Source organism: Tamandua tetradactyla, chromosome 5 (genome assembly GCF_023851605.1).
Source record: "Tamandua tetradactyla isolate mTamTet1 chromosome 5, mTamTet1.pri, whole genome shotgun sequence".
NCBI lineage: Eukaryota > Metazoa > Chordata > Mammalia > Pilosa > Myrmecophagidae > Tamandua > Tamandua tetradactyla.
In genome coordinates, this window is record NC_135331.1 from 52,935,687 (window position 1) to 52,963,426 (window position 27,740).

General features: G+C 37.5%; 1 long non-coding RNA gene and 1 pseudogene across 1 annotated transcript in view; one reads left to right on the forward strand and one right to left on the reverse strand.

Annotated features, from left to right (window-relative positions):
• Window positions 1-27,740, forward strand: part of LOC143684168 (uncharacterized) — a 95,869-nt gene that overhangs the window by 10,527 nt on the left and 57,602 nt on the right. The window contains exon 2 of the long non-coding RNA XR_013175888.1: window positions 6,477-6,592. This is a non-coding gene — a long non-coding RNA (uncharacterized LOC143684168). The remainder of the gene's footprint in view (window positions 1-6,476; window positions 6,593-27,740) is intronic.
• Window positions 26,957-27,521, reverse strand: LOC143682432 (transcription factor E2F5 pseudogene; annotated as a pseudogene).

A 27,740-nucleotide genomic window follows, 5' to 3' on the forward strand; every position in this document is an offset into this window, starting at 1 on the left:
CTGGATTTATAGTCCCACTCAAATCCCCTTAATACCCTCTCCCTTATCTATAAGGAAAATCTGGTTAGGGCTGGCATGGTGAGGTGCTCCTCCTGATTCCCACTACTGAGTGAAGAGAGAGGCTCTGAGACAATGGCTTATAGAAACTACCCCTGGTTTGATGTCTGTTTAGGCAGCAGTAGACTTTCCAGGCTGTTCTCTTCCTACTGGAGCAGAGAAGATGAAAACTAGAGAGAGGTGGCTGGTCCAAAAGAGGAGGCTGCAGTGTAGCTTTGCCTGCTTCTCAGGTGACATGGTCAGAGTGCAAGACTTTCCCTAGGACAAGCGGACACCATAGAAGGCTGCTATCCTGGAGCCATTTTGCTGTAACAGCTCCCCTTCTTCTTCCTAGGACTGTGTGCTCTGACTTGGGGTGCATCATCAGGGATAGTTGAGGGGGTGGAAAAGAGAAATGCAGCTGGAGCAGAATCTTCTAAATGGGGTGATTGTGAAGTAGAGAGACTCTCCCAGGGCCCCCACTCTTACGTATGCTCCTTGAGAGGTGGACTTTAGGTGCTTGCATGTTCACTCAGAGCTCACTGGACACACAGAACTAGCCAATGGAGACAGTTATGGTGGGCCTGTTGGGTGAAGAGATGCTGTCTCTTTCCTCCCCCTCTTCCCAACTCCAATACTTTGGAGAAGACAGGCTTGGGAGAGGAAGGAAGGGAGGTTTCAGAGCCAGTACTCCTCTCCATTCTATTATACTCCAAGCAGTGCCCCTACTCAAGCCTTTTCTGGAGTTGTTTTCTGGAGTTTCATACAGAGGAGATGAAATTTAATGGAGATTGAAACTGAAGCTTTAGACAGTCTTTTACTAACTAAAAATGAATAGAAAGTGATGGAATCTGCCCAGGATGCATACTGAATGATGGGAAAAGGAAATGTGGAATATGGATGAAGACAGGGATTAGGAAAAATTCATTTCATGTTGATACCCAACTAAGTAGAGATTAATTGATTATGTAAGTATGTAATGGGGATACTTATAATTTTAATAATTTCTCCTAATTTCTTTTCCTCCTTCATCCTTCACCATTAAGGTTTTACCCCCCCCCCCCCCCCCAGGAAAGGAAATAAGAGGATCAAAGAAATTCTGAAGGAAATTGTGACAATCAACATTTTCCACCCAATAGGAAGAGAAAGTAGATGGCAGTTCCAGTTTCTAGGAAGCTCTGGGGAGAAGGGGCAGGAAGGAGAGACAGATGGATAGACAAACATACACACATTACACTCAAGATGGGGAAAGAAAGGAGAGAGTAGGAGGAGGATGGGGTAAGTGGTCAAACAAGTATACTCTGATTCTCTCACCTACCCTACTGGCCAAAGGGAAGGGTGAGTTGAAATAACCATATCTGTTTTTTTCTGGGGTTTCCCCGAAACAAAACAATCTGTTTCTAGTTTCCCTTGGTACATGTTGGGAAATTTTCAAACCTTATAGGAAGAGCATAATATCCAACATGGCAGTGTGTTAGAAATGACTGAGGGTGATGAGGTCAAAGGACTTATATTTCCTTTCTTAAAACTTATTACAAAGCCACAATAATCAAAATAGCATGGTACTGACACAAGGCTAGAATTGAATTGAGACTTCAGAAATCAACCCTGACATCTATGGCCAACTGATATTTGACAAGGGGGCAAAGATCACTCAATTGGAGCAGAATAATCTCTTCCACAAATGATACTGAGGAAACTGGATCTCCGTTTGCAAAAGAATGAAGGTTGGCCCCTATCTCACACATATAAAAAATCAATTCAAAATGGATCAAAGACCTTGATATAAGACCCCAAACTGTTAAACTCCTGGAAGAAAACATAGGGAAGCATCCTCAGGACCTTGTGTTAGGCAATGGTTTATTAGACTTTACAACCAGAGCACAAGCAACAAATGAAGAAATAGACAATGGAACTGCATTAAAATAAAAAACTTTTGTACATCAAAGGACTTCATCGTGAAAGCGAAGTGACAGCCAACACAATGGGAGAAAATATTTGGAAACCACAAATCCAATCAGCATTTATATGTCTAGAACATATAAAGAAATCTGTCAACAACAAAAATATAATCCAATTTAAAAATGGGCAAAAGACTTGAATAAACATTTCTCCAAAGAAAATATACAAATAGCCAATAAGCACATGAAAAGATGCTCACCATCATTAGTCATCAGGGAAATGCAAATCAAAACTACAATGAGATACCATCCCACACCCACTAAAGTTGCTACTATTAAAAAAGGGGAAATTACAAGTGTTGAAGAAGATGTAGTGAAATAGGAACACTCATTCATTGCTGGGGGGAATGTAAAATGGCACAGCCACTATGGAAGACACTTTGGCAGTTAGTTCCTCAGAAAGTTAAGTATACAACTCCATATGACCTGGCAATCCCGCTTCAAGATGTATATCCCAAAGAACTGAGGCAGAAATCTGAACAGATAATTTCACACTGATGTTCATAGTGGCATTATTCACAATTGCCAAGAGATGGAAGCAACCCAAATGTCCATCAACCGATGAATGGATAAACAAAGTGTGGTATATACACACAACAGGATATTATTAAGCTGTAAAAAGGAATGACGGTCTGATACATGTGATGACATGGATGACCCTTGAACTCATCATGAAACAGGCCAGATACAAAATATTGTATGATCTCACTGATATGGAATAATTAGAATGAGCAAATCATGGAGTCAGAATCTAGAATATGGGTTACAAGGGGAGGGGGAGGGTATAGGTAAGAGGGAGTTAATGCTTCAAATGTATAGAATATCTGGGAAGATGGAAAAGCTTTGGTAATGCACGGTGGTAATGGCAGCACAACCTTGAGAACATAATTAACAACAATGAATTATATATTTGAATATGGTTAAAAGGGGGAAATATTAGGTTGTATATACATTACTAGAATAAACATTTTTAACAACCCGTGGAAGTACGCAACACATGCTACCCTAAGTTAAACCATGTACGATAGTTAATACAGTTAATAGTACAAGTATAAAATATTCTTTCATCAATTGTAACAAATATACTACACCAATACAGGTATTAATAATAGGGTGATATTAGGAATTCTATATTTTATGCATGATTTTTCTATAAACTCACAACTTTCCTAATACAAAAAATTTTTTTGAAAAAGAAAAAAAATGAGGCTAGCATTTAAGTAGAGAGAGGGCTAAACATAGTGCCCAAGGTCTCTTGGCTTCTGTGTGATTTAGAAGGATCCAGAAGTTTGCACATCCCCTGGAAGTGGAACATGGTGCAAGGCCCTCTTAGGGGCTATTGGAAGATGAGTGGGGGTAGGTAGATTCAGAAGATTGGCAGGGACAAACTGGACTAAAGTGGAGAGAGCCAAGGGAAGGGACCTTGAGACTCCCAGCTTTGCTAAGAGAAATAATTACAAATGCCACCAAGCACAAATGTACCTCAGGGTAGCCAGTGACCAGGTAAGAAAAAGGGTATCTCTGAAAAGTCCAGCTCAGGGTCAATTGCCCTCTTCAGTGCCTGGAGAGATGTACGACCTGCCCTACCCTCAAGTCCCCATATTGAGAGGGAGGAAGGGAAGAACAAGACAGAAGAGACAAGGCTTGGAAGGAGTTTGAAATTTGAACTGATTGCAGATTAATCTGGAAGTAACTGAGTGACTCTTAACTGGCAGGTTTGTTTCTCTGCTATTCCATCCCATCACATCCCATTGCCACTAAAAGTGGGAATGGGTCTTGTGAGGAAGTTTATATCATTTATAGAAAAATATCATATGACAATCTTTTTTTTAATTTATTTTTTATTGTCAAACCATGACAGTCTTTTGTATAAGTTTGTATAAGTTGCAGTGTGTAATTAAAAGAATCCTAATGTAAGTATTTTCAATTTCCCTTCTCCCCATCTGTGGGACAGGAGATGTGTGCTAGAGAAAGGAACTGAGAGGGAGGGAGGGAGGGAAGGAGAATGAGAAGGGAAAAAGAGGCTAGAAGAGGAATAGAGAATTGGAGGGAAATGAAGAGGGAAAGAGCAAGTGATGTGGAGATGGGGAGAGAGACGGTGGGAAGGATGGAGGGATGAGAGAGAAACAGGGAGGAAGACAAGAAGGAGATGGAGAGAGAGAGGGGAGAGACTCAGCAGCCTGGAGCATAAACTGCCTCAAGGAGGGGAATTTTGTAGAAAAGGGAAGTTAGAGAGGACCCTCAGGAATTCTCACTTGGTGATGGGTAATCTGACACCTCCTGATCTCAAGACACCTTCTGTCAAGAAATACATTCCTGTTCCACTCTTTTGGAACAGGAATGCCTGTTTTTATTCAGATTCTTTGGTATATTGGGGCTGGCCTGGGACCTTGGGATCCCATACTTTTCACCCAATGGTACCCCAGTGGCTAAGGTTTAATAACCTCCCATTATGAAGTTCTGTCTTGTGTCAACTAAAAATCCCTTAGGCTGAAATTTTATGACACCCCTTCCGGTTTTGTCCCATTGGAGATCCATCTGCCCTTGACTTGCTTTGCCTGTATTTAAAATTGAAAGCTGCTAGGAAATTGGCCTGCAGGCTCTCCTTCTGAGTCTTTTCATTGTCTTCAGCAAATCCGTCAACAAACACTAGGAACAGAGCTTGCCCCGGGTATTTGAGTCATGTTCTACCACTTTGAATTACTTTGTATTTATTTTCTTCAGACTATTTGTTTAATTAAATGAAAGGTCAAATTTTAGTTATAATGGTCTCAGTGATTTCAGCTACCTGCTGAGAGATTCAGACTCCTTCAAATTTAATTCCTACTGCATTTTGAAACAGCGTTGCCTGGAGGACACTAATGTTATATGATTTTTAAAAAAAATCTGTTTTCAGTGTAAAACTCTTAATGAATATGTAGAAGTTTACTTTAGGAGACAGTTTGGAATGTGTGCTACTGAAAAGTGTATCATAAATGTCTACTTTGGTTGATTACTTGTTTAATGAGGTATAATATACAAAAATGCTGAACATTCCATTTAACCATGCAGGCCAAATTGGGGATTCTAGAGGATTAAATTTCAGTCTAAGACAATGGGAAAATTCCATACAATTAAGAGAAAATGGGAGGTGGGAAATTGTAAGTCTGCAATTTTCTGAGAAAAAAATCAGACAAAAAAAGAATATCTTTTTACTGCATAGTGAAGTGGGGAAAACAGTTCTAGAATTCCTAAAATATATTGCTTTTATATTTCAGAGTAGATTTTGTGGTCCTTTTTAAGCCTTAAAAACCGTGTTTGCAAAAGGTGATTGAATTACATATATTGAGGATTTCTTTCACAATCAAAGACTATCTTGACATAAACCCTATTATATTTGAAAATGTTATCAAATATTTCAGTACTCATGATACCAGGCACAAAATTATATATGCAGTTTTAGAGAATTTCTTGGGGTTATGTTGAATTTTTCTGGACAAGGCCAGAAAAAATTTTTTTAACTTTTTTATTGTATAGTATAACATATATACAAAGCAAAGAAATAAAAAAGCAATAGTTTTCAAAGCACTCTTCAACAAGTAGTTACAGGACAGATCCCAGAGTTTGTCATGGGCTACCATATGATCCTCTCAGATTTTTCCTTCTAGCTGCTCCAGAATATAGGAGGCTAGACAGGGCCAGAAGACTTTTGATATATTAGGTAAATTATTTTGTTTTTGACCAAAAGAATAGACAATAAATTGTGTTTAAGAATGTGTTTTGCTATAAAGCAAAGTAAAGCTAATTTTTCAAGTAATTCAAATATAAAAAATATGAAATATTCCTATAGTGGCAAAAGTGATTTTGAGTTGAAACCGTCATTAAATTGACTCTGCTTTCTTCCTGGAGACTCAACCTAAAACCTTGGTTGATAAGATTAGAAATAATGTCATTTATTTCTAATCTGTGTGCGTCATTTTGGTAGCAGATTATTTATTTGACTCCTAACTGAAGAGTACCTAGCCATTAGACAATGTTTTCTTTGTCTAAACACTCATTTGGATTATTTTAGTTTCTTCGACTCTTACCTTATCTCCTTCTATTAATTCTTTCGTTCAAAATGGATAGAGAATGGTCTGTGAGATGTACTTGAGTTCTCAATTTTGCCCATTTATTTTCTGACTGTCAGTGAATTCATTAATCATAACGCAATTCATGGTGAGAGAGGATCAGAGATACGCATTATGAAAGAAAATGAAAACAGGAAGGTACAAAAGGAAGATGGGGCCAATCCAGTCTCTAATGCGACTGTGTTTGTGTTAGACTCAGAAAGTAAAGTTACCATGCCTGCGCTCAGATCACACACGTTCTAGTGCCATGACTTTGCCAATGCTCAACCCTACAAAATCATTAAATCACATGAAGGATGCATTATCATCTTGAAAAATATGACACAGGTGCAGCGCACCTACTCTTAGTCGTGTTTTCTCTTGCACACAGTTGTGTCTTTTCCGTCCCTGAAGTCAGCCTAGGAGGACATGGCATGTGAAGTTTAATCAACAAGAGTCATCAGCACTCAGGTGGGATTAGACAATCCTGGAGAACTGCACCTGAGGGTAAAGAAAAGCAATCTTGTAATCTCACAAGAAGTGAATATTGAACATGGCACCTGTTTTGGGTACATTGGCCTTCCCGTAAACTGCATCACAGCACACCCACCACTAGAACATTTTACATTTCAATAACAATTTTAGACATTTTTTTTTTGTGAAATAGCATTGCTGTTATGGTTGTTTTTATAGAAGTAGAAATAGTGGGCCACAGGATTAAAACAACCTTTAAAAACACTGTTTAGCATCAGATGAGGCTGGGAGTTGATGAGAAGTATAGTAATTCAGAAATATATATGAAGGAAATGACATCAGCCAAAATAAAACTGAAAATATGGTTCCAGCAAGTCTTCATCATATTTCTTTTTTTTGACTCTTTCCCCTTTCCAGCAACTAAAGATTAACTTATCTCGTTAAACCTGCTTTTAGGAACATTCCAACCTAGAAAGGAGTCCTTTCTAGTACATTTCTGCTTCATCTATAAGTATGGATGTTTATTTGTCTACACATATTTCTTCAGATAGCAAGCTCCAAAAAGCCAGAGAGAGTTCCAGTTGGTTAAATAGAAATTCATCAACCAACTTGGAGGAGGCCATACAATTAAAATTGGAATTCACAATAAATTCCAACCAATATATTATCTCTTCCGATAATATATCAGAAGATTTGTCTTTCTTTGTGAAAGACAAGCTTTACCTTCACTAAAACGAGTTTCAAGGTCAAAAGACATCAAGGAAGGACTGTTTTTTGGATGCAGGGAGTCCTTTCCAGTACATTTCTGCTTCATCTGTAAGTATGGATGTTTATTTGTTTATAGTATTTCTTCAGATAGCAAGGTCCAAAAAGCCAGAGAGAGTCCCAGTTGGTTAAATAGAAATTCATCAACCAACTTGGAGGTGGCCATACAAATAAAAGAATTTTCTGGCCATTCCTTGACACAAGCTAAGAAGTCTTCACTTGAGAACTTTAGAAACATACATCCAAAGTGATGGAAATAGTGCTTTTGAAAATTTTTCATAGCTCTCAGTGTCCACTTTATTTTTGTCTCTTATTCAATAGGGCGTTATTTCAATTTTAATGTGTTTTTTGATATTGCAATGGCACATGTGTAACTGAATAAGTAATACAGTCACTTCTCACTGCTGTTACCCCAAGAGTATAGGGAGACCCATTTAATTAAAGAAAAAAGTAGCAAATTTGGAAAATATACTACACATCTGGAGTATTTAAGAAAGTTGTGTTTATAAGAATGACTCTATTATGTCTGTGAAACATCACCCATATTCTCTTTGGTAAAATCAAAAAGGAAATATTTGCTTGAAGTCAAAAGCAGAGTTCATATTTTCAGGATCACATATCCCCAAATCAAAATATAAGTTTGTTAAGTTTATTCCAAGGATTTGCCAGTTTTCCTATGATTTATTCTTGTTAACAAGAGCAAATACATTGAATTAAATTTTTGTATCAAACTTATGTCCTTTTTGGGATTTAAAATAAACCAGTCTGGATGGCACATGGGTATAATGCAGCAAGTCACTGATGAAAATAAGGCAGGCTGCCAAAAGTATCCGATGTTCATGTTTGTGTATGTTATGCATTAAAAAAATGGGTTTGCGTTTTCATAAATCTAAGGCCTTGAACTGTTTTTAAGATTTTGCTGTTTTAATGACCCATCCAGCTCCTTTCTTCTTCATTCCTTGTCTGTTCCAAAGCCTTTGCTTCTTCATTTCCGCCAGCCCTTGGTATGCTCCTATCCTTGACCTCACCATCATCTGGAAATACTTCATCTCTGAATATTTTTTCCTTTGGCCAAAACGTTCTCTCCTTCAGCTGCCTCCATTTCTCAACTATAATGGTTCTTTCCATTCTACCCCAGGCACTCCCCATGGGCCTGTGGCCTTCCTGTTCCAGCCTCTGTTTCCCACTGCTTATTCGAGACCTTTTAGGTGGGGTCGAGCCAGACCCGACCCTGGAGAACGTGTATTTAGAAAGGTGAACAGCATTAATCTCATGAAGTTGTGTTTTCCCTCAACACTCTCATCTTCTTCTGGTCTGTTGGTCCACCATGCCAGAATCTGTTGCTTCCAACTGCCTGTTTGGGAAAGAAAGAGCCATGAAGAAGGAACACCATACTTAACCACCTCTGCTCAGAAGCGATCACTTCGGTTCACATTCTATTGGCCGGCAGAACTGCAAGGAAGGTTGGAAATGTAAAGGTTCACAGATATATCAAGGAGAGTTAACAGTTTCTTCAAAATCTACCTTTTAAGATTGTTTGGAGACAGAAATGTGATAACGTTTGTAAGTATTTAGCTCTGAGCCTGACATACAGTTTACTCAGTAACTACTACGTTACCAAGCATTCCAGCTCAATGAAAGTTGTTTTTCTCATTGCAAGTTGATGAATTAGCATCCTACTTTATATATTTTGAGAGTTTGATTTCTGCAGGCCAAAGTCTGAGAGGTCAATCCATGCTCAGAGTACTGATAAAACCAGAGTTTTCAGTCTACATACCTGAGAATGAAAGCTTAGAAACATCACCTGTGGGGATTTGTACCTTTGGGGCAGGCTAGACTCTTAAAGGTCAAATTGCTCAGTCACAGTGAGTAACTTTCTTGGAATTTGGAATTGTGCCAGGTTCTATAATATGTATTTTTTTCTTCTGCTCTTAGCTGGGCCCTCAATATTAAAAGCAAGGGATCGGGAGTATCTATTTCAAACGTGTTTTGGTCATCCTTAGTTGTCCCTAATAGGCTCCTTCTCCTGTTCCCCACTTGCATCCCTGAGCTTTCCCATCAGTTCCTGATTCCTGCCTGGGAGTTTCCTCCCGGTGTAGCCTGGGGGTCCTCTTATCACCTACACCTAGCCTCTGCTTGCAGACCCTGAATGTGTTACCTTTTCTAATAATTCCAGAACTTTGCATCTTCTAATCCTTCTACTGCTTTGCTTCCCAGATCAGGACCTGTCTACCCTACGGGACAGGCATCAATTTTACTCAGTGGTGAACAGTAAAAGCCACTCTTTTTATTTTGAAACACAAATATATTAGGGAACAGAATGTAAAATTCTCCTGAGTTTGAAGTCTCGAACTCTTAGGAAATTTCTCCTGTATATTGGCTGGAACTCTTGCCCAGTTTCTAGTGTGGTTTCCTTTGCATTTTGGACATGCTGGGGGAAAAGTTTAAGGAACACACTTTCCTTACTTGCCTCTTGGTTAACTTGGGATTGTTCTTATAGAGTCTAATACAGATCCTGTTCAAGAATGAAATCTTCTGAGATGTCATTCCTTATGTCCTCGGGATAGTGTGGATGACTCTTCATTCTCACAGCCATGCATGGCTCTCTTATGGACTTTATATTTTTTCCCCATTATTTGGTTATTTAATGGACACATAGAATACTTACTAAGGGTAAGGCAATATTCTAAGTGATTACTATATTTTAATTCTCACAGAAATCATGTGAGGGAAGTGCTTATTTCTGTGTGTGTGTATATACGTGTATAAGTATGTACACACACATGCATCCATGAAACACTGAGGCATGGAAGTTAAATAACTTTCTCAAAGTCATACAACCTATATAAGCCAGAGTTAGGATTTGAACTCAGGCATCTGATTTCCAAGGCTCCTTTTTTTTTTTTACTCTCCAGTGCATGGTCTGGGAACTGAACTCGGGTCTCCAGCATGGAAGGCAAGCATTCTACCACTGACCCACCCTTGCACCCCAAGTCTACATTTTAATAACTATATTATGCTATCTCTTGCTGAATTTTAATTGTTGGTTTACTTGTCTCCTTCTTTCTAGACTCTGAGGGTTTTGAGGTCAGGGACTGGGTTTTATTATCTCTGATTCTCTTGAGCCTAGAATAGGGTCAGGTACATGATAATGGTATAGCAAATACTGGCTAACCCTCTCCACGGGACTCACTGGCCTTCTGGAGTCTGCTGGGATATGTGCTTGGGCTAAGTGAGGCTACATTAGGGAGCCCACCATGCTTGGTGTGCGCATGTCCAGTGGCCTCTAGCTGTTAGAGGAACTTAAAACCAATTTCATCCAGTGCTTTGTGGAACACATTGTGAAATTTTCGTATAAAATATCCTTATACAGTTTCTTGGAATACTTTTGTAATTTCTTTGATTGTCTTTAGGGAAATTCTAGGATGCAATTTCCCTCTGCACTCTGTTGTTTAGGATTCTAGGAAACATGGTTTGTTTAGTTGTGCCTTAGTCGTGGTTTATAGAGGTTTAGGGACCTTTTGTGCTGAGCTCTGAGATTTTATTCTGTGTTACTTGTCCTAAAGTCCTGGTTTCAGGGGCAGATTCCATGAAAAATACAGTTCTCAAGGCTTCAGAAGTGTAAGCAGATGCCACCAGCTGCAATACCAGCCATTCTTCTTGGAATCTTTCCTAAGGCACATTGCAAGAAGGTGATTTGAACAATTTTATGTTCCCCCTGAGCTGAACTTTTTAGAAAGCACACTCATTCCACATGATGACTGGTTAGTATTTTCACATAGAAGTACTCATCAGAGTTTAAAAAATCAAGACCATATATTTTTTTTCTTAGAAAACATGTTATTTGTTAATACTTAGCTAGGGATCTTCTTAATTTTTAAAAAATCAAATGGAGGGCTTTGCAACACAGCAGATTTGCCTTTCTTTTGTGATCCTACGATCTCTGGCTCTACCTTATTATACGTATTACAGATTTTTATTTCCATTTGAAATATTTTGAGAAGATATTCTGCTGTTGGGCCCTGTCATCGACCCACTAATATGGTAAACGTGCTGTGTAACTTTTGCCCGCTACTTAATTTGCACATGATTTTCTTTTGCAAAAACTGGAACTAGATACACATGTCTTTGTAAGATCAGCTAGTTAGAATTATGTCAATATTAGTCTCTCTCCCTGCCTCCCTCCCCTTCTTGACCCCTTTCCTACCCCCCTAACTTTGGAAACAAATCATCAGTGTTTTCATAGCCGGAGAGTACCTGGTGGGAGGAAACATTTCTGTTTCCTCTTGAGGGCAATTCAGTAAATTCTGCTAATACAGAAAAAGGTGTGACTCAGCCCAGCAAGGCCAAAGGATCGGATTGTTGAATTCAGATCTAGAAGCAGTTACTTTGGATATAAATAACTTTGCCAATAATTGTTTAAGATAAATTAGGGCTATGGGCGACAAAGATTATAAAGGACAAGAATTCAGGGTACTATATTTGAATTGCATGTTGAGTATTACCCACGACAGGTAAATGCAGTGTGAAAAATGTAATAATTGACACAGCCAAGTATTTATTTATTTATGGCCTGTCTTATCTCAGAAAGGACTTAAGATTGCTTAGCAAAATATACTAGCTACAACCAGATAAATAAGAGAGAAAGCAAGTGGATGAGGAAACCAAGAATTTGGGCAAAGTGAGGAGGGATGCAGAGAAGTTGTCTTCTTACCTGGAATGTATGCAGTGAAGTGGGTTTGTTTGCTAGTGTTGGGCCCATAAAGTCTCTTCTAAATTTCCCAGCAGCTAATATAAAGGGAGACATGGGCCCAAAACTTTAACAGTAGGAGGAAAACCATTCCTGATACTGTGAAGACAAATGAGGAGCTTCTCATAAAGGGGGTGTCGTAAAATAATAAACAGAGCCCTCAACAATATCTCCCCAGTAAGCCCAGCAATGCCTTTTATTTGGCTGGTACTCGATCCCATGCACCTTGGAAACAGCTGTTTTTCATTTGTGGAGCTACTTATTGATTACCATGGCTTGAGAGTCTTTGAGGGAGGATTGTAAAAATATTAGTACTTATCTAGTTTAAAATAGATAGCAGTACTTTGATCATTTAATAGTGTTTATTTGAATATTGCTCCTGTACTTTCTGGTATGGGTGTAAGGGAGAGAAAAACAGACCTTTCGAGTTTTCTTTTTTTCTTACATGCTTCCTGTGTTTGCTTTAGACTCTTAAAAAATCAGCTCTTATAAAGCTCGTAAATGTTCACTGTAAAAGATTTAGCAACTATAAGAACAGACAAATGACCTAAATATAACCATCCAGAAATAACGTTGGTATGCTATATAGCATATTTCTTTATGCATATGATATATGCAGTGGCTTAATTTAATTTTATAAGTTTTACCTAAACACAGCCATAGAAACTCATATTCTAGTTTTTTCTACTTACGACTAAATAAAATACTGTTGACTTTTTATTTACTTTGAGTACACAGAAAGAAATATCCTAAGAGATTGTGGAATGGGGAGAGAAAAACAAACATACAAACAAACAAATAAACAAAGCTTTTGAGCATAAGGCCAGTGACTTGAGGTCAAGTCTGCCATTGCTTTTACATAAATATATATACATATGTATATATATTTATTTATTAGAGAGGATGTAGGTTTATAGAAAAATGCATGTGAAAAATACAGGGTCCCCATACACCCCCACCCCCAGTTTTCTCTATTATTAAACTTTGCCTTTAGTGTGGTACCTTTGTTACAACTGGTGAAACATTACCATAATTATGCTATTAGTTGTAGTCCATAGTGGAAATTAGGGTTCACTCTTGTGTTGTACAGTCCACTGATTTAAAAAAATTTTGTTCTAATAACATATATATAACCTAAAATCCTCCCCCACTTTTTTATTAGAGAAGTTGTAGGTTTACAGAAAAATCAAGCATAAAATACAGAGTTCTCATATTCCACCCTATTATTAATGCCCTGGTTTAATGTGGTACACTTTTTACAATTGATGAAAGAATATTTTTATAATTGTATTATTAACTGTAGTCCATAGTTTACATTAGGATTTATGGTTAGTGTTGCACAATTCTATAGGTTTTTCAAAAATTTATTTTTAAAATTTAGTAGATTGAAATGCTAGTGATCAATGAAAGGGAGGGGTAAGGGTTGTGGTATGTATAAATTTTTTTCTGTTTTCTTTTAATTTCTTTTTCTAAATTGATGCAAATGTTCTAAGAAATGATCATGATGATCAATATACAACTATGTGATGATATTGTGAGTTATTGATTATATAACAAGAATGGAATGATCATATGGTAAGAATGTTTGTGTTTGTATGTTGATATGTATCAGAAATAAAATAATTAAAAAAAATTATTTTTAGTAGCATACATACAACCTAAAATTTCTCCTTTTAGCCACATGCAAATATACAATTTAGTGATGTTTACATTTGCAATGTTGTGCTACCATCACCACCATCAGTTACCAAAGCTTTTCTGTCACCCCAAACAGAAACCCTGTACAATTCCCTCTATGAATCTATTAATTTGTTAATTCTATATTTTTTCATATGCATGAACTCATATTTGTCCTTTTGTGTCTGGCTTATTTCACTCAACATGATGTCTTCAAGGCTCATCATGTTGCATATATCAGACATTTATTCCTTTTTCAGATGAATGGTATTCATTGTATGTATATACCATATTTTGTTTATCCATTCATCTGTGAATGGATATTTGGGCTGCGCCCATGTTTTAGCAATTGTGAATAATGCTCCTATGAATATTGATATGCAAATATCTGTTCAAGTCCCTGTTTTCAATTCTTTTGGGAATATATCTAGAGTGGGATTGTTGGCTGTTCTAGTTTGCTAGCTGCCAGAATGCAACACACCAGAGATGGATTGGCTTTTAATAAAAGGGGATTTACTTAGTTAAAAATGTATAGTTCCTCAGAGGAAAGGTAGCTAATTTTCAACTGAGCTTCCTTCTTACACGGGAAGGCACAGGGCGATCTCTGCTGGCCTCTGGGTTCCAATAACTTTCCCCAGGGTGATTTCTTTCTGAGTCTCCAAAGGCCTGGGCTGAGCTGCGAGTGCTGAGATGAGGTATGCTAAGCTGCTTGGGCTGTACTACATTGAGCCCTCTCATTTAAGCTTCCAGTCAATTAAATCAAACATCATTCATTGCAGCAGACACGCCTCCTAACCGACTGCAGATGTAATCAGCAACAGATGAGGTTCACATGCCACTGGCTCATGTCCACAGCAACAGAGCTAGGCACCTTCACCTGGGCAAGCTGGCACCTGAATCTAACTACCACACTGGCTCATCTGGAAATTCTATACTTAACTTTCTTGAGGCACCACTAAATTGTTTTTCTGTGGCTGCACCATTTTACATGCCCACCAGCAATGAATGAGTGCTCCTATTTCTCCACATCCTCTTCAACACTTTTAATTTTCCATTTTCTAAAATAAAGTAGCCATTCTAGTGGGGTGTGAAATGGTATCTCACTGTGTTTTTTAAAAATTTTTTTATTTAGAGAATACTTTATTAGTTTCTGTAATTAAACCCATGTAGATAAGCCCTTACATATTTAACACAGTGTGTTACCCCTGTACAAATGGAAAAAAATTAAGTTTAATGTTTCTAGACCAATATGGCTGTTAATTTCTGTACAATGTCAACTCAACACAGTGCGACTGGGATACTTTTTCCAAAGTTGACAGCACAGCTAAAGTTTCCAAAAATTCAAATTATATATATATCAAAAAATCCATAGCAGTATGTTACGCATCAATAGCAGCAACAGCTTTTCCAGGTTCTGCAGTCATTGGAACAAAATTATGGAGACATCCAGCACACTCCATTAAAAAACAGAAGTAAAAAAACAAAAATCCCAGAAAACAGCAATCTCTATTACTGTTAGGGTACCTGGCACCATTTTTTATTAGCTTCTCAATCATCATCTGGAAAGAAAAAAATTCTAGAATAACGTAATTAAAAATAGGTCTAATATAGCATGGTCACTACTACGTATCATAAAGCAGGTACAAGATATTTTACATTCACAGAGATATGATACAGTATTGTCCTACATCTATAATACTAGAGGATGCAATTAAAAAGGCAATATTTGAGACTTGATTCTGCTTTTCCACAGAGGGACCAAAGGTTGGTGTGACTCAGCTCTGGTGAAGGAATGCACCTTCCTAGAAAGGAATTTCTTTAATTAGCAGCACAGTTCTAAGGACATTGCTCTTCATGAACATCAGCTAAAAACCGTTTTGAAAACAAACAAACAAAAAACATATGATTCATACAAAGATGATAGAGTAGAGCAAGCAGGACTCAACCTAACTAGTATTTTGCCAAATCTGTCATGTTTGAATGGTGAGAGCTCGTGGAAGAAAGGATAGGCCAAGTAGCAATTCAAAGCTTTGGGGCCTCAATGTGGTTTTGACTTACATTTCCTGAATGGCTAATGATATTGAGTGCTTTTTTCATGTGTGTTTTGGTGATTGTATGTCTTCTTTGTAGAAATGTTTATTCAAATCTTTTGTCCATGTTTAATTGGGTTGTTTACCTTTTTGTTGTTGAGCTGAAGAATTTCTTTATATGTTTTAGATATTAAATATTTATTGGATTTGTGGTTTTCAAATATTTTCTCCTATTCTGTAAATTGTCACTTTATTTTCATGATGAAGTCCTTTGATGCACAAAAGTTTTAAATTTTGCTGAAGTCCCATTTGTCTATTTTTTCTTTTTGGGTGTAAAGTCTAAGAAACTGTTGTCAAACACAAGGTCCTAGAGATAATTCCCTCTGTTTTCTTCTAGAATTTTTATAGTTTGGGATCCTATATTTAGGCCTTTGATCCATTTTGAGTTAATTTTTGTATATGATGTGAGGTAAGGGTCCACCTTCATTCTTTTACATATGGACATCTGGTATTCCCTGTACCATTTGTTGAAGACAATGTTTTTTTCCAATTGAGCAGATTTGGCACCCTTGTCAAAAATCAATTGGTCATAGATGAGAGAGTTTATTTCTGAACTCTCAGTTCGACCCAACTGGTCTATATGTTCATGTGCGAGTTTGAAAGGATGTATGTACCCTAGAAAAGCCATGTTTTAATCCTAATCCCATTTTATAAAGGCAGCCATTTCTTCTAATCCCTATTCAGTACTGTTATGTTGGAAACTTTAATTAGATTATCTCCCTGGAAATGTGACTCAATCAAGAGTGGTTGTTAAACTGGGTTAGGTGGAGACATGTCTCTGCCCAATCTAAGTAGGTCTTGATTAGTTTACTGGAATCCTATAAAAGAGGAGACATTTTGGAGAAAGCCAGAGATTCAGAGAGAGCAGAGAAGGATGACAGAAAGCCACAGAACCATGAAGCAGAGAGTCCACTGGCCAGTGACTTTTGGAGATGAAGAAGGAAAACACCTCCTGGGAAGCTGGAGAGGAAGCTAGTAGATGATGCCATGTTCTCCATGTGCCCTTCCAGCCGAGAGAGAAAGCCTGACTGTGTTCACCATGTGCCTTTCCAGATGAGAGAGAAACCCTGAATTTCACTGGATGCCTTAGATTGGACATTTCTATAGACTTGCTTTAATTGGGACATCTCCATGGCTTAAAAACTGTTAACTTGCAACTTATTGAATTCCCCTTTTTAAAAACCATTCCATTTCTGGTATATTGCATTTTGGCAGCTAGCAAACTAAAACAGTTGGTCCTGTGTCAGTATAATGCTGTTTTTTTTTTTTTTAAAGCAGTTTTATCCCATACCATACAATCTATCCACTGTGTATAAGCAATGGGTTAAGTATAATCCAGAGTTGTACTTTCATTACTGCAATCAATTTTAGAACATTTTCATTGCTCCAGAAAGAAAAGTCCTATAGCACTCATACCACCCCCCTCTTGTTGGCACTTAGCTTTGATGTGGTTCCTTTGTTACGCTTGATGGACTCCTAAAATTACTAACAAAATATTACTATTAACCATAGTCCATAGTTTGCATTAGGTATATTTCCCCCATTATACTACCTTATTAGTAACACTTTGTAATAGTGACATACGTTTGTTCTGATTCTTGGAAGAATATTCTTAAATTTGTACTATTAACCGCTTTGATTGTTCACAAAAGTCTTCTTGTTATAGGGTCCCATGTTTTATCCTCTAAAGTTTTCCTTCTAGTGACAAACATGACCCTAAACTTCCCCTTTCAACCACTATCATACTCAAGATTCAGCATTGTCAATTATACTCTCAATAATGTGCTACCATCACCTCCATCATTTCCAAATATTTATAAGCAACCTTATTAAAAATTCTGTGCAAATTAAGCATCAGCTCCCCATTCTCTATTCTCATTCCATCTTCTGGTAACTTATATTCTAGATATTAATTCCATGAGTTTGTTCATTATATTTAGTTTATATTGGTGAACTCATACAACATTTGTCCTTTTATGTCTGGCTTATTTCACTAAACATAGTGTCCTCAAGTTCATCCATGTTGTCTCATGCATCAGGACTTCATTTCTTCTTACAGCTGCATAATATTCCATTGTATGTATATACCACATTTTAGTTACCCATTCATCAGTTGATGGACACTCATCTTTGTTATTTCTTTCTTTCTCCTTGCAGTGGTATTAGTTTTTTGTTCTTTTCCGGGTTCCTCTCGGTATTCAGTTTGGTCTTTGATTTAAGCTCTTCATTCCTTCTTCTTCTTTTTGATGATCAAATTTTATTTTTTTATTTTTTTAATTGACAAACCAAAACAACATATAAACATGAACATTCTTAACATACAAATATTCCATACATGGTATACAATCAATGGTTCACAATATCATCACATAGTAGTATATTCATCACCATGATCATTTTTTAGAACATTTGTATCACTTCAGAAAAAGAAATAAAAAGAAAAAACTCATACATACCCCTCTCTCTCATTGACCATTGTTCTAGTTTGCTAGCTGCGGGAATGTAACACACCATAGATGGAATTGGCTTTTAATAAAAGGGGATTTATTTCATTAGTTCTTCAGAGAAAAGGCAGCTAACTTTCATCTGAGGTTCTTTCTTATGTGGGAAGGCACATGACGATCTCTGCTGGCCTTCTCTCCAGACCTCTGGGTTCCAATAAGTTTCCCTGGAGTGATTTCTTTCTACATCTCCAAAGGCCAGGGCTGAGCTGATTTTACTGTGCTATGTTGAGCTCTCTCATTTAAGCACCAGCCAGTTACATCAAACATCATTCATTACAGCAGGCATGCCTCTTAGCTGACTGCAGATGTAATGAACAACAGATGAGGTTCATGTACCATTGGCTCATGTCCGCAGCAACAGAACTAGGTGCTTTCACCTGGACAAGTTGACAACTGAATCTAACTACCACAACCATCTATCCAATATATTTTAACCTTTTCCCCCTTATTTTTTCTATACCCCTTACCACTCCCTTTCATTGATCACTAGTATTTCAATCTATTCAATTTGCTTTAACATTTGTTCCCCCTATTATTTGTTTATTTATTTATTTATTTATTTTTAATCCAATGTTTTACTCATCTGTCCATAGTGTAGATAAAAGGAGCATCAGACACAAGGTTTTCACAATCACCTAGTCACATTGTGAAAGTTATATCATTATACAATCATCTTCAAGAAACATGGCTATTGGAACACAGCTCTACAGTTTCAGGCACTTCCCTCTAGCCGCTCTAATACACTTTAAACTAAATCTATATAATACATAAGAATGACCTCCAGGATAACCTCTTGACACTGTTTGAAATCTCTCAGCCACTGACACTATTTTGTCTAATTTTTCTCTTCCCCCTTTCAGTTGAGAAGGTTTTCTCAATCAGTTGATGCTGAGTCCCAGCTCATTCTAGGACTTCTGTCCCACATTATCAGAGAGGTTTACACTCCTGGGAGTCATGTCCTATGTAGAGAGGGGGAGGGCAGTGAGTTTGCTTGGTGTATTGGCTGGAGAGAGAGGCCACATCTGAGCAACAAAAGAAGTTCTCTTGGGGATGACTCTTAGGCCTAATTTTTAGTAGGCTGGACCTATCCTTTGTGGCGTTAAGTTTCATATGAACAAACCCCAAGATTGAGAGCTCAGGGCAGGCCACGGTGGCTCAGCAGGCAAGAATGCTTGCCTGCCATGCCAGAGGACCTGGATTTGGTTCCTGGTGCCTGCCCATGTTAAAAAAAAAAACGAGATTGAGAGCTCAGCCTATTGATTTGGTTGTCCGTCTTCATTCCTTCTTTTTTTTTTTTTTTTTTTTTGGTGGATCTTCATTTTCATTTATTGCATCTAAGAAGGACCAGGCACCATGATGAATGCTGGAAATGAGTAATTTCACTTAACACTACCAATAACTTCTTATGTAAACTTGCAAAAATCGTCATGCAATTACTTTTTCTCACAGAACTCTTAGGGTTAATAAATAAGAACGCTCAAACAAGCAAAGCAAGATATGCACATCCCATTACCAAAGATAACTGACACAAAGAAAGGAGAACGTACAATACCTACAGAATCTTGTGCTTAAAGCCTCCATTTCTAGAACTTATGAAATGATGTTTGCTTGCTTCTTAATGTTTCAATGAGAATATTTCAATTAAAAGGGGGGAAAAGGAACAAAAACAGCTCTGCAGTTTTCTGCATCAGGAAATTAAGTTGTGATTAGATGTCTCTACCGATTCTGCCTCAGATAAAATAAGGATTATGGATGCTAGCAATAGTTCACAGTTTCAGCTACTTTTTATTTTTTTTTTATTTTTTATTTTTTTTTATTAACGGAAAGAAAAAAAAAGAAATTAACACAACATTTAGAAATCATACCATTCTACATATGCACTCAGTAATTCTTAACATCATCACATAGATGCATGATCATTGTTTCTTAGTACATTTGCATCGGTTTAGAGGAACTAGCAACACAACAGAAAAAGATATAAAATGTTAATATAAAGAAAAGAAATAAAAGTAGTAATAATAATAAAAACAACAACAAACAAACAAACAAGCAAACAAAAACAAAAAAAAAACCCTATAGCTCAGATGCAGCTTCATTCAGTGTTTTAACATGATTACTTTACAATTAGGTATTATTGTGCTGTCCATTTTTGAGTTTTTGTATCTAGTCCTGTTGCACAGTCTGTATCCCTTCAGCTTCAATTACCCATTGTCTTACCCTGTTTCTAACTCCTGCTGAACTCTGTTACCAATGACATATTTCAAGTTTATTCTCGAATGTCCGTTCACATCAGTGGGACCATACAGTATTTGTCCTTTAGTTTTTGGCTGGATTCACTCAGCATAATATTCTCTAGGTCCATCCATGTTATTACATGGTTCATAAGTTTATCTTGTCTTAAAGCTGCATAATATTCCATCGTATGTATATACCACAGTTTGTTTAGCCACTCTTCTGTTGATGGACATTTTGGCTGTTTCCATCTCTTTGCAATTGTAAATAATGCTGCTATAAACATTGGTGTGCAAATGTCCATTTGTGTCTTTGCCCTTAAGTCCTTTGAGTAGATACCTAGCAATGGTATTGCTGGGTCGTATGGCAATTCTATATTCAGCTTTTTGAGGAACCGCCAAACTGCCTTCCACAGTGGTTGCACCCTTTGACATTCCCACCAACAGTGGATAAGTGTGCCTCTTTCTCCGCATCCTCTCCAGCACTTGTCATTTTCTGTTTTGTTGATAATGGCCATTCTGGTGGGTGTGAGATGATATCTCATTGTGGTTTTGATTTGCATTTCTCTAATGGCCAGGGACATTGAGCATCTCTTCATGTGCCTCTTGGCCATCCGTATTTCTTCTTCTGGTAGGTGTCTGTTCAAGTCTTTTCCCATTTTGTAATCGGGTTGGCTGTCTTTTTGTTGTTGAGTTGAACAATCTCTTTATAAATTCTGGATACTAGACCTTTATCTGATACGTCGTTTCCAAATATTGTCTCCCATTGTGTAGGCTGTCTTTCTACTTTCTTGATGAAGTTCTTTGATGCACTAAAGTGTTTAATTTTGAGGAACTCCCATTTATTTATTTATTTCTTCAGTGCTCTTGCTTTAGGTTTAAGGTCCATAAAACCACCTCCAGTTGTAAGATTCGTAAGATATCTCCCTACATTTTCCTCTAACTGTTTTATGGTCTTAAACCTAATGTTTAGATCTTTGATCCATTTTGAGTTAATTTTTGTATAAGGTGTGAGATACGGGTCTTCTTTCATTCTTTTACTTATGGATATCCAGTTCTCTTCATTCCTTCTTAATGTGGGCATTTAAATTATCCTCTCTGCACTGCCTTCACTGCATTGCATAAGTTTTGATATGCTGCTCTTGTTCTCATTCGTCTCGAGATATTTACTAATTTCTTTTGCAATTTATTCTTTGATCCTCTGATAGCTAAAAGGGTGTTTAGCCTTCATTTATTTGTTAATTTTCCAGTTTTCTGCCTGTTATCAATTTCTAGCTTCATTCCATAATGATCAGATGAAGTATTTTGTATAATTTCAGCCTTTTAAAATTTATTGAGACCTGTTTTGTGACCCAACATGTGGTCTATCCTGGATAATGATCTGTGGGCACTTGAGAAGAACGCATATCCTGCTGTTTGGGTTGCAATGTTCTGTATATGTCTGCTAGGCTTATCCTCGATTATTCAAGTTCTGATTGATCCTCTGTCCAGATGTTCTGTGGATAAGAGTGGTGTATTGACATCTCCCGCAAGTATTGTAGAGATGTGTATTACTCCCTTCAGTTTTGCCTGTGTTTGCCTCATGTATTTGGCGGCACCCTTGTAAGATGATAAACATTTATGATTGTTCTAATTCCATTTTGATGGATTGCCCCCTTTAGTAATATGCAGTGTCCTTCTTTGTCTCATAATGTTTTTGCATTTAAAGCCTGTTTTGTTGATATCAGCATAGCTGCTCCAGCTCTTTTTTGGTTACTGCTTGTGTGGATTATCTTCTTCCAGTCTTTCACTTTCAACTTATTTGTATATTTGGTTACAAGAGACTTAAAATGAGTCTCTTGTAAACAGTATATAGATGGCTCATTATTTTTTAATCTGTTCTGTTAGTCTGTGTCTTTTGATTGGGGAGTTTAATCCATTACCATTCAGTTTTGTTTTTTTTGGGGGGGGGGTGCATGGGCAGGCTCTGGGAATTGAACCTAGGTCTCTGGCATGGCAGGCGAGAATTCTGCCACTGAACCACCATTGCAATGCCCCATTACCATTCAGTTTTATTATTGTAAAGGCAGTGCTTACTTCCATTTTGTCCTTTGGCTTTTATTTGTCATATCTTATTTTTTCTCTCTTTTTATCCTTTCAGTTACTCTTACTGATAATCTTCATTTCTACATTCTCCCCCAGACCTCTCTCTTCTTTTATTTTCAGCTTGTAGAACTTCCCTTAGTGTTTCTTATAGGGCAGGTCTCTTGTTAATTAACTCTCTCAGCTTGTTTACCTGTGAATATTTTAAATTCTCCCTCATTTTGAAATCACCCATCTTGCTGAATTAAAAAAAAATTGTTGACTAGCAAATTTTCTCTTTCAGAATTTTAAGTATATCATACTGTGGTAGTTAGATTCAGGTGTCAATTTGGCTAGGTGAAGGTGCCTAGTTCTATTGCTGTGGACATGAGCCAATGGCATGTGAACCTCATCTGTTGCTGATTACATCTGCAGTCGGCTAGGAGGTGTGCCTGCTGCATTGAATGATGTTTGACTTAACTGACTGGTGCTTAAATGAGAGAGCTCAATGTAGTACAGCCCAAGCAGCTCAGCATACCTCATCTCAGCACTCTCAGCTCAGCCCAGGCCTTTGGAGATGCAGAAAGAAATCACTCTGGGGAAAGTTGTTGGAACCCAGAGGCCTAGAGAGAAGGCCAGCAGAGATCATCCTGTGCCTTACCATGTACGAAAGAATCTCAGTTGAAAGTTAGCTGCCTTTCCTCTGAAGAACTATATGTTGACTAAATAAATCTCCTTTTATTGAAAGCCAATCCATCTCTGGTGTGTTGCATCCCAGCAACTAGCAAACTAGAACACACACTGCTGCCTTCTCACCTCTACGGTTGCTGATGAGAGATTGGTACTTAGTCTTATTGGGCCTCCTTTTCATGTGGTGAATCCCTTTTCTCTTTCTGCTTTTAGAATTTATACTTCTTGGATATGTATTTTTTAAAAAATCTTTTTGTTGTGTAATATAACACATATACAAAGCAAAGAAAGAAAATAGCAATAGTTTTCAAAGCACTCTTTAACAGGTAGTTACAGGACAGATCCCAGAATCTGTCATGGGCTACCATACCATCCTCTCAGATTTTTCCTTCTAGCTGCTCCAGAATATAGGAGGCTAGAAAGAATAAATATTTTTTTTATCATCAAAATTGACTTAAGGGCCATGGTGGCTCAGCAGGGAGATATTTCACCTGCTATGCTGGAGACCCGGGTTTGGTTCCTAGTGCCTGGTCATGTAGGAAAAAAAAATTGACTTAATTTTTTTTTGTGTGTGAAAAATAACATTGTGGTAGTTAGATTCAGTTGTCAACTTGGCCAGGTGAAGGCACCTAGTTTTATTGCTGCAGACATGAGCCAATGGTACGTGAACCTCATCTGTTGCTAATTACATCTGCAGTTGGCTAGGAGGCGTGCCTACTGCAATGAATGATGTTTGACTTAATTGGCTGGTGTGTAAATGAGAGAGCGCAAGGTAGCACAGCCTAAGCAGCTCAGCATTTCTCATCTCAGCACTCGCAGCTCAGCCCAGGCCTTTGCAGATGCAGAAAGAAATTACCCCGGGGAAAGTTGTTGAAACCCAGGGGCCTGGAGAGAAGGCTGGCAGAGCCATCCTGTGCCTTCCCAGATAAGAAAGAACCTCAGTGGAAAGTTAGCTGCCTTTCCTCTGAAGAACTAACAAAATAAATCCCCTTTTATTAAAAGCCAATCCGTCTCTGGTGTGTTGCATTCTAGCAATTAGAATTCCAGCAAATAGAACACACCATTCTAGCTAGCAAACTAGAACAAACATATATACAACAAATTCCAAAGCACAGCACCACAATTAGTTGTAGAAAAAATTGCAGCATTTGGAATGGGTTACAATTCCACAATTTTAAGTTTTTACTTCTAGCTGCTATAAGACACTGGAGACTAAAAGAGATATCAATCATCTTCATTTGTTAAATCCTAGCTTCTTTGTATAACTCCATCATCACCTTTGATCTTTCTATCCCACTCTTCAGGGGTATTTGGACTATGGCCATCCTAACTCTTTCATGTTGGAAGGGGCTGTCAATGATATGGGGTAGGGAGATGGAACTAGCTGACATTCTGGAGAGGCTGGGCCCTCTAGGTTTCAGGACTTATCTGGTCCAGAGACCCCTCCAGAGGTTGTAGTTTCTGGAAAGTTACTCTAGTGCATGGAACCTTTGTAGAATCTTACATATTGCCCTTGGTGTTCTTTAGGATTGGCTGGAATGGTTCTGGTTGAGGGTTGACAGTTTATGATAGGTAGCAAGGTCTAACTGAAGCTTGTATAAGAGCAACCTCCAGAGTAGCCCCTCAACTTTGTTTGAACTCTCTCTCTGCTACAGATCCTTTCTTAGTTACACTTCTTTCCCCCCTTTTGGTCAGGATGGAATTGTTGATCCCATGGTGCCAGGACCAGATGCATCCCTGGGTGTCCTCTCCCATGTTGCAAGGGAGACTTCCACAACTGGATGTTATGTCCCATGTAGGGGGGAGGACAATTCTTTCACTTGAAGAATTGGGCTTAGAGAGACTGAGGCTACATATGAGTAACCAAAGAGGTCCTTCAGAAGTAACTCTTAGGCATGCCTAAAGGTAGTCTAAGCTTCTCCACTACCTACATAAGCTTCACAAGAGTAAGCCTAAAGATTAAGGGCTTGGCCTATTGATTTGGGTATCCCTAAAGTTTGACACAGTATCAGGGGATCCCCTGATGCTAAAGTTTAATAGTCCATATTTTTTCTCCCATTGGATATGCATATTTTTGTCTTTAATCAGAGTTGGGAAATATTTGGCCATTATTTCCTTATATATTCATTCTGTCTCCTTTCCCTTCTCTTTTCCTTCTGCAACACCCATGATGCATATATATATATATATGTTTTTATCTTTTAAACATACATTTGATTATATGAAAATCCTCCGCTCAGTACTTTCTAGTGGCTCCCCATCTCTGGAGTAATAAAAGCCAAAGTACAATGGCTTATAGGGCCCTAGGCAATCCGCCCTTCCCCCTGATCTTTCTGACTACATTTTTATTTATTTATTAATTAAAAAAAATTAACAACAAACAAACAAAAACATTCTTAACATATGATCATTCTGTTCTACATATATAATAAGTAATTCACAATAATGATGCATATTTTTGTGAGCTTCACCCTGTCATTCAATTACCTGAGACCCTGCTCAAATTTTTCCATTCATTCCTCTAATTGTTCTTTTGTCTGCTCAATTTCAGGTATCCTGTCTTCTAGGCCGCTTATCCTTTCTTTGGCTTGTTCAAATCTGCTGTTGTATGATTTTTGCATATTTTTAATTGCCTCTCTTGGGTCTTTCATTCCCTTAAGATCTATTATTTTTCTTTGCATGCTTTCAAGTTCTTCCTTATGCTCACCCAGTGTCTTAATATCCTTTATCTTTTTTTTTGCCATATTTTCCTTCATCTCCTTGAATTGACTTAAGAGATTTTTTTGGAACATCTTTGATTAGTTGTCCCAAATTCCGTATTCTCCAACTTTTTAAAATGTTCCTTTGACTGGGTCATATCTTCTTGTTTCTTAGTGTGGCTTATACTTTTTTTGCTGATAATTAGGCATCTTGATTATCTTGATAGGTTTATTCTTTAAAAAATGTTTTATACAACTTTATTTTTAAAAATCTTGTTCATGTACAGGTATTGGCACATTTTAAAAACAAATTACATAAAAAAAAAAAACAAAAAACAACAAAAAAGCAAATTACATAAACAGATCTTTCCTATAATCTAGAAAAGTGCAATGTCGGAAGTCAACAAAGTGTGATAAACTTAAAGTGCTAAAACAGAAGGGACGTCACAAAAGCTGTTCACTGAAACAGTTAATAGGTTTACATCCTTCACTTATAAATGGCAGCGAATGTCTAATTGTTTTGGAAGGACAAAGAAATATGAACAATTTTGTGGCAGTAAAATTGTAATACAAACAAATGTTGAGCCCATGGGCTAACTTCTTTGTTTTTGATGACCTGAAGTCTACTTTAACTTTCCTCTCATAAGAGAAAAAAAAAATCAGAATTGAAAGATAAGTTGTAATACCAGTAGTTACCTGGAAGGGAGGATAGGGCTGAGAGGAATTATCACTCTTTCCCCTGAGGCAATTAGAACTCTTTGTTTATGGTTGAAGTTTTGTGAAGTAAAAAATTAAGTATTAGGGAAGAGCACTTCAGAATCAGTGAACTAAAAGGTGTTACATTCATTATTTTGAATACTCAGGTTAAGTTTAAATTGTTACACAGTTATTATTGACTATTGATAAAATGTTACACAGTTAGAGGTAGATAATAGTTCCAAGTTTCCATGGAATCTAATAATTTAGTATCTGGACATCAAACAGATTATACACTCCATCATCATATAGATTAAGGCTGTAGTCATCTGCTGGTATAGGAGAAAGCCCCAGGAGAGGAAACACATCAGAAGACATTAGCTCATCAATGATATCTCCAATAATAGATCCACTGAAGATATTTCTGTAGCTGGTGTATGCTGAAGGTTCTGGCTTCTTTCAAATGCAGGTTGCTCAGGCAGATTCTGATTTGCCAGGTTGGGTTTCTGTGAAGTCATGGAGTTGAGGGTTGAGAGGAAGGTATGAGGTCATCAAGTGGGAGAACAGGACAAAACCACAGGCTTAGAGGAACTGGGCTCTTTATTTATAAGTAGCATGGAGATAGGTCCTGGATTGATCTGGTGGTATTTCTTTTGTCCATTCTGGTCCATTTCTGGAATAGGTACTTCCAACTGTGTACCTGAAGGTGCTTGAATGGTCAAAAGTGTATCGCCATTAACGCAAGTACAGATGTCTTCATGATTACATAGAAAAATCTAATATTAATGGAGCCATCCATCACATTTTTGATTCTTTACTGTAGCCACAACTTCTGCTGAGCAAGTTCCCTTTCTTTTGTTTCTAGATCTTCAATTTCAGCTTTAAGATATCTTAGTCTATCAGTGACTACTTTAGAATTATGGCCAGTGCCAACACCTTTCCATTGGATACTATTTTTCAACTTTTTTTTCAGTCAGGTCAATTCCTTCTAAGGCATTAGTGATATTATAAATTCTTC